Raw genomic sequence first — 12569 nt, forward strand, 5'->3', positions numbered from 1 at the left:
AGTTAGTGACCCTGAATTTCATGGTAGTGTCAGATATTTCGCGATAACTGGCAATGGCCTTCAATGAAAATCACTAGAATTGTACTGAATAAGCTGAATGACTGTGCATTGAATTGTTCTTTGTTGAATTCTTTTTTTACTGTACCTACGTAAGACTATCATAGAGTACTAGAAACACAAAGACCGATAATCGTCTCTATTTAAAAAAAAAATACGTTTTTTAGTTTGTAAAGATAGTTAAAGTGATCATTTTCAATTCTCAATCTTTTCACTAATGCAATCTTTGTGCTTGCATTAATTTAAAAACAAATGTAATTTCTCTTTGCAAATTAATAGTGATTTCACCATTATATTTATTTTAAAACATTACTTATCAAAAGGTACGGAATACCCAAACTTCTTGAAAGTATGTACAATGAATGATGAAAGTAACATGAAAACATTCAGTCAGTATCCTAGATTTTTATTACAGAGTTAATGAAGTTAATTTAAGTTAATCCAAGACGTCTTATGATGAAGCATTTACTGATATAATTCTATTTAAGATTGGTTCTCAATCAAATTGTGAAGTAAGTAAAATTTCAAATACGATTTGTTCACCTAAACCAAGCTAAATAAAACTGCTTTCCCCTAAGGGAAATTGGGTTACTGAAAATCATTTCACTTTGAGCTATTTTTATCGTAGATATTTGTTAAAGGGAGTGAACATTTTATTTTATTTTTTGTATAACAATCACAAAAATTACTCAAAAAATAATGGAACAGCTTCTTTCTTCTTTCTGGTCGTTCCCTCAATGCTGAGGATCGTGATTGTATGTCAATCTTCTCCACTCGGTCCGGTTTTGTGCCATATGTACCGCTCCCCATATCTGGCATATCTTAACCCATTTAAAATATTGAAAAGGGATGAATGAATGTATTATTAGAGTTGAGAATTGGTTTCAATGTTCTATACTCCACTTTTTGCCTATTTGAGTCGACTATTATCAAAGCCGGCAATCTGACTTTTGGACAATTATTGGTAAATCAGAAAAACGAATTATTGACTTTGTATTCCATTGGCAGTCACAAAACTCTTCGGAACGACATCTTAGATAAATAACAGGGTAACTATTAACCTTTATTTAATGCAGGTTTTGAACCGTATTCTTTGAAGGAGACGATTATATTCAAATCAATCTGTATTGACATATCAATAATTTTTTTTTGTCTAAATGCACAGATTGCCACCTTTGATAATAGACGACTCATTTATAAGTTGTGACACTAAAATATTTGAGAAACAATAATTTCAATACCACATTACATGATTATTAACTTTTTAGTTGAATAATATGAAATTAACCTAAATATTTACTTAAACTATATTCAATTTTACACCATTAACAATTTTTTCAACATCACAAAATACAGTAAAATGAACTTAATTATTAACTGCATATAGTTCTCATATTGTGCATAGGCAACTTTGTAAAGTTTTGAATTCATCATGAAAGCATTGTATATTTATTGGCAATGAGAATTCAGAAAATATGTATCCGCTCTCAATTAGTAAATGTTGTGTTTCTGAAGCAATTAGGATAATGTTTGCTACAATATTTTTATTTTATACAATGTTTTGGTTATTGAATTTCAACCATGATGATTTAGTTATAGTTAAAACTGTGAGCTTAAGTAATTGAGGTTAATAGTAATAGATCTGCTTTCGTTCATAATTGCCCTACAATAGTAGCAAACTTTTTTGTGTTTAACTTTTAAACCATAATTCTGGGATCTTAGTAAAATTACTTAATGCATTATTAATAATTGTTAAAAAAATACAATATATATCAATATCATCAGGTACTCCGTTTTACTAAATGATTTCTGTACTCAGATTTGAATAATTTATCTATTTCTTACTACATTGGCTTAGAGAAACATAAAAAACCCATTAGACACAAGAAAACTCTATTGAAATCTGCAAATTTATGTCATTAAACACAATGTTTTGTGTTTCTATGTGGTCAACAATAACTCCTTAAAGATTTACCATTGACCATTACTTAGAAATTTCCATAAAGAAGTCAGTTCATTGTACTCAATGACAAGACAGTTTTAGTACATTTATTATCAGAATACTGCTTGATAACAATATAGCCTAGACAGTTGACTTATCAAATTGATATGAAGCAGATTTTTTAATTCATCAATGAATAAATTACTAATGATCCACCTATGTATGTGGTTATAATTTTTTCCTATTTTCATACTACACTGTTTAACATAATATTCAAAGACAAACTACTGAATGAGCATATGTTTCACATACATCTACAAGCCTTTCTCTTAATTGACAGTCAAAACTTAAAGTTATGAAGTAGCATATAGCAATCTCGAATTGTACCATGTACAAACATTATGCTTTGATTCAATCCTTGATACTAGCTTTAATAGTCATAGTCAATGAACTACTAGTACACATTTCTCTACTATTTCTTTGTAACAAACAAGAGAAGCAAATACAAGCTTATCTATTTTTGTAACAAAACATTTATTAATATTAGACCATCACAAAGATAAAATTCCTTGCAGTGCATTGAACGAGAAAGTAAACAGTTCTGATTTCATATTAGATAAAACATAAGCTGAGCTAGACACTAAATATAATTTCCTGTGCTTTCATGAGGATAATACTATAAGTTTAATAAACATTTTAAACTCTGGAAATAAGGCTACTTACCGTTCATGCTAAAATAATGTTTAAACAGTAGTTTAGTCATTAGTAAAAACCCGACAGGCTTGGATCGGTCTCTAAATTACTTATATCAATATCATTGTTAAGCTTCTAGAAATTTCTTAGCCTTTGTTTTTTAAAAACAGATATTAAGTATTTCTAATATTTAATTAGGCCATTGAGAGCCTAATATATACATGTAAAATGTGGAAGATTGTGAGATTGTTCTTCCTGAAAGTAGGTAAATGTATCTTTGATATTTTTATTTGCTCTATATGCCACTTTTTATGATATCTGATATATGGTTGACCAGTTACTTAAATATTATTTAATTTTGTCCTGAAGCCATATGATGTTTATGAAACATAACATAAAATTAAATTATGTTAATGAAGAAAATGGGAGTTATGTTTCGCTATTTCACCATACTCTATTTCCATCGCGAATTATAAAAAAATAAAATTACTGTAATTACTGGTGGTAGGACCTCTTATGAGTCCGCGCGGGTAGGTACCACCGCCCTGTCTATTTCTGCCGTGAAGCAGTAATGCGTTTCGGTCTGAAGGGTAGGGCAGCCGTTGTAACTATACTGAGATCTTAGAACTTATATCTCAAGGTGGGTGGCGCATTTACGTTGTAGATGTCTATAGGCTCCAGTAACCACTTAACGCCAGGTGGACTGTGAGCTCGTCCACCCATCTAAGCAATAAAAAAAGAAGAAAAAAATTGCTAATAAAGAGGCAAGGCGATCAGCGATCCAATGCTGTTGACAATCTTTGAATACTTCGGAAGCTAAACTATATCGGACCAGACAATGTCCTTCCGCGAACTCTTACTTAAATGGAGATAGGCTCAACTTCAATACCCTTCTGAAATGTTTAAGAACGTTCCTTATATTCGAGTTTCCGAACACATTTACGAAGTACTGAATTTCCCCGGAAGATTGTATCATATCTTAGTTTTGAAACAACGCAGTGATCGACACGACAAATAGAGTTGATCACGAACACAGTCACTTAACTCTTGTTTTATTAAGATCAATTGATCTCGGTAACGAAAAACATTGTAAAAATATTGGTAGAACAAAGAATTTATTACTGACATCACTATAATAAAAAAAGAATGACTTTTGGGTCTACTTTAATGTTGATCTCCTTTTACATTAATTTATTGTGTCCTTTATTTATTTAAATTTTTAAATTGCATTATTTTATGCAAACAATTGATGTCGACGAGTGATGTTCTGAAAATAATTGCATCTAGAAAGAAGCTGTTAAAGACAAATTTATAAGCAATCAAGGAACTGAATTACGTCACTGAAATCATGTCCGTGTAAATTAAATGCAAATTTGAGAAGCACATAAAAATAGCTAGATTTTTCTTAGGAGTTTATTTTTTGGCCAAATACTAAAATGTAAACCTACAAAACAGCAAATAATTGCAACGGCTTACAGTGACTTACATACGTGGGTGGGTATCCCGTGGTAAAACTGATTTCCTATTGAAACACTGAACAGATAAAGATGACGTAACAAGTCATTCGGTTTTCAGAACCCTTGAACAAAAACCTGGACCGAAGGACAGGCAGGATCGCTAAAGGTAGAGGAGACTTCATTAACACTGAAAAACCTGTTTTAAATGTACAGAAAGAAAATGTACGACAAAAAACCCGAATAATAAAATAAAATCTTACAAGAAAATCAAAGAGCTAGAACTGAGAGAAAAACATAATCAAATAACACATAATCAGCATTTTAGAAATAGAATACATCAGAATCAGCATCAGTAATAAGCATTTCTTAGTTATCAAAAACAGATTTAGTCTCTAGTTACAGTAACACACGTTCTACATTTAAGTATATAAGTTAAAATGTTCTTGTATGTACATATGTACATATATATGTGTTGATAACAAGAACGAAGAAAACCCAGAGCTTGTAATCCAATAATATAATCAATCAGCCAGGGTTTCGAAATTAACCATTAAAATTAGTTTAAATAGAACGTTAAACTGCAAGATTTCATGACCTTACATGAATTTCTATTCACGGGATAGCTTTGAGTAATTCTGGGTTTTATTAAAAAAAATTGCGCAGTACCCTAAATATTATTCTACGGTAAAAGTAACCTAACTTATATTAACATAGGTCACTCATATCATCCGTTATTAATTCCGTGCGTCTAGCATGCAGACATATTTTTCATAAACCATATTATATACTTTCATATGTATTTAGCATTGATCAATATTTAATATGTAGTACAGATTAGAAAAAAAAATTAAATGTCGGTCTGTAAAGTCAAAATAAGCCGTTATTTTGACTTAAGTAGACGCGTCATGTTCATTTATCTCTACAGATATTATCTTTCCAGTCTGACCTAAAACAAGCTTTAAGATTAATTGCTACATTGCTTCGAGCAACCTTAGCTAGAAACTAGGTTATGTTAGCAGAAGGCATGACTCACTATACACGTCCTACAAGGAGATAGTGTTAAAACCGCTACCTTACAAGTAACAATTGAACATTATCATTTATAGCTACTAGCTACAGAGACCAATTTAATGTTTTCAATATCGAACGTTAGATGTTCATTGTCCTCCATCAAAACAATGTCGAGGTAAACTCGTGAAAATGTTTTCGTTCTTACTAGATATACCTAGCGCGTGTAGACTGCGCGATCTAGTTTGAAGAAATAAAAAAAAAGACACAAAAAAATGAGCGCTAGTTATCCCGAAACAATCAAATGTCGAAATAATACCTTAGTCTTCCGTGATGATGCAAACTATAAAACGTTCCTAAACGTCGGAACAAAATAAATTTCAAATTTAAATTTCTCAGTTACTTGGGCTGTGAATGTCAAAATGTTATTTTTGCCACAGATAATAATGCTCCGAAAGAAGTCTATTTCCGGAAGGAAACTCTAACATTTTGTTCCTGTAATATACTCGTATAAACAAGCCTAATTGAATTGTTTTATATGGATTCATTGCAAATATCGTCTATTTCAATATAGGTACATATAAATAGCAATTTGATTTCACGTACCAAACTCATCGGGCGTGCACTTGTTGGCCAAGTCATCGGGTAAGGCCGTGAGCTCGTTAGCTGATTGAATAAAAATGTATCCACCACCTGATGTAATTCCGATGTTTTCGAATAAAGATTTAATCACTAAAGTACTTCGTCGAAGGAAAAAGTCAGTTGTCAAGGCTGGATTATTAACGTCTTTATGAATTTGCACAGAAATCAATGGTAATGATCGACTCTATTGATAATCTCTACTCTGTACTTAGAGTAGCACAATCTCATTTCTTCCCGTGGGAGTCGTAAAAGCATAAATTAGGATTCAAATATTATTACAGCAGCGCTCTCTTGAGTATCAAAACTATACTGCGATCGCCGGCAGCATTTACTGGTAACATGGCGGATTGTGAGCACGCACGGATGAATAACAACATCCTGCCTATTTCCGTCGCAAAGCAATCGTGCTGATTTGAAGAACCATCGATAAGCGTTCCATATAATATCAGATGGGCCGTGAGTTCATCCGTTGAATTAAAGCAAATTTAAACAATTCAATGGTGTATTTTTTAATAGCTGATTTAAAGGAAAACCGACTAGTCTAAAGTTTCACTTGGCGACGGTCCAGACCGGAATGTTTTCATGAACACGAGCGGCTATTATCATTAAAAAATAAGTGGTTGTAAAAAAGCTGTTTAATAAATAATAATTTCATTATTGAAATTTTCTCAAATTTATTTGTGTTAGGTCTATCCGGCTTACATCTGGCCAATCGTAGCATCGTCAGTACATTGCCTATTACGTCGTTACCTCTTTGATATGAACAAACGTGTTCAGAAACGACTAATTAAAGAATGTAGTTCATGTCCGCTATCTTGTCCGTGTGTTTTACAAACACATTTAGTACCTCTTTTTTGCCCTTTTTCATTTGTAAAGGGCTATTTCAGCGGCTTGCTGACGGGAAGGAGACCTCATAGGCTTAACCTGAGAGAATTTGCTAACACTGGCCCTAGCAAGAACAATGTCCCGCAGAATCTAGCCCACTGAGTTTCTCACCGGATCTTCTCAGTGGGTCCCGATTCCAATTTCCGTTGCTTGAAAGTGAATTTTTCAGTCTTGAAAAATACATAAAGGATGCTATGTAATTAAAAGGATGTTTGTTTGTTTGCATTTGATATGTCCTATTATCTAGATATTATTTTAAGATTTTTCAATTAATAAAAAAAAGTGTCACTTGATGCCTTTGCACCGACTAGTAAAAACAAAGCAATTACTTATTTTAATTTGAAAATTATACTAGCTTCATTACAATTTTATTTCTTTATGTTATTATTGTCTATTGTTTCTACTTATCATTCAAAAGGCAGATAGAACACACTGCCTGCTCATCTAAGAACTGTTTCGGAAACAAGTATGTATTTAAAATTATTCTATAATCTGAACAAAGTATATATGGTAACGCGATAAGTATATAATATGATAACATGTGTTCCTTTGTCTATCAGAACACGCTAATTAATATCTGTCTGTATAGCTTCGGACATATGTTTGGTTAGATTTTAATGAGAACTTTAAACAGTTTTGTATTGGAATTTCAATTCGAACGGGGTTTTAGATACCGATAAAGCTTCAAGTTTAACGTATACGCCAAAATAATGATCGATGTTAGTAAAACTTTTACTGATAAATCTTTTGATTTTTGGTGCCATTATATTATTTCTGATTTTTCAAATAATTGACAGGTTTTCTGGTCGCTGACGACATTATTTTCAATGTTTGTTTTATTTGATAATGGAAACATGATTCACGTTATAAAAACAACGGATTATTTGCTCTTCAACTTATAATTATTCTTCAACTTATAAATAGACATGCCTTAACAAAAACCAACTTCAAATAGAAAAAAAAAAGATTGCCAAAACAAATTAATATACACTAAAAACAATAATCATCGAAATCGGTTGTCGTGATATTGAGTTATTGAGTTATTCATCTATTTGTCGCGCACGTACTTAATGCAAATTTGAGACTTGTATGGCTTTCTCATGGATACCATTATCAGAACTGGACTAAATGGGACCACACGGGAAGCGTCAGCTTTCTATTAAAAAAAGAAACATCAAAATCGATTCACCCAGTTAAAAGTTGAGGTAACAAACATAAAAAAACATACAGTCGAATTGAGAATCTCCTCCTTTATCGAAGTCGGTTAAAAAGTGATTTTGACTATTCTGGATTCAACAGACGGCCTGGTACGAATAACACCATAGCTATTGTCACTGGAACGCTAATGAAGAGAAAAACAGATGATTAGTTGGCTATCTAAAATGAAATAGAAACTACATTGAGATGTAGTTGAGTTTTTAGTTTAACAGTATGGCTATTCAGAGTTTTGTGTCTTCAATTAAAAACTGTTGCACGAAACCAATGCGATATGTATGTAATATTCCACGGCAAAGACACTTCGCCGAATATAACGTAATAATATTATACGTAGCGATCAGAGACAGGCGAAACTCGCCGTGGATATAAATCAAGTGATGGCCCGAACGTTGCCAAATGTTTACATTTATAACGAATTGTCTTCGACCATGATAGAGAACAATGTCGGCTAAATCTAATCGGAGGACCGAAGCGTGACTTCTCTGTCGTTTTTTGCAACAAACAGACTGAAGAAATTCCCGAAAGAGTTGAAAATGTATTCCTTGTCCGCTATCAAAAAACTTATCATTTGAACTAAATAAATTCAATAGGATAACTCTCTAATTCTTCGAGACACAAAATGAGAGCTTTACAATTACGTGCCTCTAATTTTTTTTCTACCTATGCTGATAGCCTTGAGAGGCTATTTCAGCTTCACCCTAAAGTGTGTAGGTGAGCTCACGGGGCTTTTGAATGTTGCTAACACTGACCCTAGCAAGAGCAGTGCTTCGCAGAATCTACCACCGGATCGGAAACGCGACCCACTGAGAAGATCCGGCGAGAAACTCAGTGGGCTAATATACAATGAAGCTTCTTCTTCAAATCATCTTCCCCTTGTTAAACAATTCAATGAACTCATAAACCCAATTGAATAAACAAGCAAATTAATTGCATTTCGAAGAAAAAAAAGTTGTCATAAAACTGACTTTAATTTTAGTGCCACAGTAATATAAATGGTTTATAGTCTTTTCTTACTTACTCTTGCAGTATTTCATAGGTAAAAAAAGTTGTTTATTTCTTTTTTTCTAAGTCAATTATATGTCATTCTAAAATTGAAGTAAGATACAATGGTCTGTGATCATATACAACAAGTCCAATGCGAATATTGCAGAAAATGACTAATAGTGTACTAGTCAACCGTCTAATGAATACGCATTTCTATAAATAAGAACACAAAACATGTTACGCGGTAATTGCACGTTTTTCGTGATACTTCTAGATATTGTAAGCGATAAAATCGATGTGGTCACGTGATTTAAGTAGCCGTTTAATCATAATACGTCTCGCAAAACCATTTACCTTTTAAAAATCATTTATATACATTGTAGGACTTTTGAGCGAGACTTGCAACTAACGAAAACATACTTGTGGAGACGTTTAGAAAACGGTTACAAGGTTAATCCATATTTTAAATTCCGGTTACATAGTAAATAAATGTAATATATGCCATGATCTTATCGAATCTCTCATAAGTTATTAAGGTACAATTCCTTTTATACGCTATTTTCGTATTTAGATCTGAAGCGCTTGTTCCCATCATAAGTTATAAGTAATTAGAAAATGAACGAAACAGAAATAAAATAGACTGAATGTAATGTGTACGTTATAATTCTTGAAATTCCTATTCAATTATCATGGTTTCTCGGTTTTATTTATTTACTATCAAATATTAGTATTTATAACTAGTTCTACCGTTTCTAAATCAAAATTTTTTAAATACACAATTAAATAATCTAAATTTAAAGTTTAAATACCAATTATGAAGAAATATTTTGTCAACCCTATTCCCACATTGGATTCTGCTACCGCGTTCTAAAATAAAATCTCGCTCACGTGTCTACGATCGATATCAGAGTATTTTTATGAGTCATTGCACTGTCTGGTTATAATGCTGCTCAAATGATACTGATTTGGGATTCACACGATAAAATCGTTTTTTATATCATTATTATTAATGCTCTGTTGGGCATCCTTAACTTGCGTTGTGGTAGGTTTCTTACAAATATATGAATTAAAAAGGACAGTGTAATAGTGTTTGATGTTTTGAGCAAAGTCATTCGGGAGTGATCAGGATTATTCGGGGCGAAATTACGCTCACCATGAGATGTACCCTCATTCACCTTGGATCAATACATACATAGCCTTTTATTTATTGTATGTTATGCAGTTTTATTCTATTCTTGAAAATTCGACCTCATGTCTAAAGAGGGGTCGCGCCTTTCTAGCTGTGTGACTCCAGCAAGCATAATTAAAAAAAAATGGTATTCTCTATAAATATATGTTTTTTTTTTTACTAGAACCATCAGCCAACTAACATAATAAAATAATATAACAAATAATAGAAACAAAAAGCCAATTAAAAGTCCTGACCAATATAAACAAATTAAAACAATATAGAAACAAAAACATAGAAACTAAGAAATTAAAAACAATCAGCAAAGAAGAAATAAGATAAGCAAAGGAGGAATACACCAGACTAATTTAAATAAACACTGAAATATAAATGTCACAATGTCATAAAAATCAGTTGTGCTACTAAACAAGATTGCAAGATAAATAAATTACTATTTTTTAACTAGTACTATTTAAATTGAAACATCGATCGACATTTCGTTATCCGATCTCTATTCCCACACACCTTTGTATTGTCTATTGGCAATGAATATTCTTTTTGGAGAATTTACTATTCACGGCAGATATTTTGGTCCCTTGACACAGCTGTTGTGTTCTATTTTGGCTCATGCGTTTTGTTTTGTTACGTCATTAATGAACATGCTGTGTTCGCGTCACGGCACGTAGTTGATTAATGAAATTTCCACATGTATATTAAAATTTAACATCGCTCTTAATGTCTGTAACCAATCTCCGCTTATTACATTTGCTTGTAAAGCTTATTGCTGATGTGCTTCATTAGACTTGTGTCGTCGTAGCCGAGGGACATTAATTTCAAACTAAACATGGAGTTTTCAGTGAAAATAAAAGATCTAACCGGCAAAGTCTTTTCTATAATTTCGTCCATCCATTGAATCAAGTTTTTAAAATTAGTCAGTGTTCAACTTCTTTCCTTGATACTCTCTTTTGGACACGCATATGAAAATACGGCGCAGGCACACAGTATTTTTGTATAAGTTATATTACTGTTCCAATAATGTAAAGCATTCGACTTTAAAACAACATATGAAACGCATTAATCACTAATATTTTCTTTAAATCATTGAATAATAAATAGGCTTCTGAGTAAGAGAATTATCTCGAAACGCGAGTGAGGACATCAAAACATTTGTCCAACAATTTATAACTGCGAAAAAATTAAATCAACGACAGTAAGTCAACTCTGTTTCATAATAGCACAATGAACTACTGCAATGTCAAGAACTCCTCAAAACTGCTGTTTTAAAGCTGTTTTAAATAACCAGAAATATGCTGTATAAAACATTTCGAGTTTGTTTACACTTTTAAAGCCTTTTTTGTAACAATAAAACTCATTAACTAAGTCCTTGTAATACTTGTTATCGTTAATAATTGGAAAAAATTCGAGCCGGCTGTTGTACCGACTTTTTTTTGTTGCTTAGCTCGGTGGACGAGTGCACAGCCCACCTGGTGTTAAGTGGTTACCGGAGCATCGACATCTATAACGTAAATGCCGCCACCCACCTTGAGGTATAAGTTCTAAGGTCTCAGTATAGTTACAACGGCTGCCCCACTCTTCAAACCGAAACGCATTACTGCTTCACGACAGAAATAGGCAGGGTGGTGGTGGTGGTACCAACCCGTGCGGACTCACAAGAGGTCCTACCACCAGTAATTACGCAAATTTAATTTTGCGGGTTTGATTTTTATTACACGATGTTATTCCTTCACCGAGGAAGTCAGTCGTGAACATTTGTTGAGTACGTATTTCATTAGAAAAAATTTTGTCTGCCAGCAGGATTCGAAGACCTGTGCATCGCAAGATACGAATGCACCGGACGTATTATTTTATATGCCACGACGACTTCATATACTGTGGGATTCGAACGCCCACACAGGTGCATCGCACAATACGAATGTTCCATAGACACAGCCCACTGAGTTTCTCTTTTCAGTGGGTCGCGATTCTGATCCAATAGTAGATTCTGCGAAGCACTGCTCTTGCTAGGGCTAGTGTTAGCAAATTCTCTCCGATTGAACTAGCTTATAGGTAGCGGAAAAAAAAATCATACAAATTCATATTTATTGAACAGCAACCATAAAAAATATTTTTCACGGACTAAAACAAAAACAAGGAGGTAGGCGGTTGTTTCTCGATTCAGTCAAAATTAAATGTAATAGCTTTGAACTTTTGAAAACCGATTCTCATTTTGCTTGACAAAATCTGTATGTCAATTTAACAATACAATTCTATTCACGGTACATAGATCATAATATGAATAATGATTATTTACCCGTTCCGTGAACAAAATTTCGGCAATTCACTAGTGAATGTACATCAAGGTATTTTTGCTTCGTGCAAAAAATAAAACACTTGACATCCTCAAACGTTTTCCTGTTTATCAGCGGTACTATCAAACTAAATGATGGTAATTGTGATATTAAACTACTACAAAATGAATTTCTATCTGGCTATTTGAGTCGTATAGATACAATCT

General features: G+C 32.8%; 1 protein-coding gene across 3 annotated transcripts in view; it reads left to right on the forward strand.

The window, feature by feature from the left end:
* The window catches only part of Stim1 (stromal interaction molecule 1), a 57740-nt gene that overhangs the window by 753 nt on the left and 44418 nt on the right, over positions 1–12569 (forward strand). The window lies entirely within an intron of this gene.

The sequence above is a fragment of the Bombyx mori genome, chromosome 14 (genome assembly GCF_030269925.1).
Source record: "Bombyx mori chromosome 14, ASM3026992v2".
Taxonomy (NCBI): domain Eukaryota; kingdom Metazoa; phylum Arthropoda; class Insecta; order Lepidoptera; family Bombycidae; genus Bombyx; species Bombyx mori.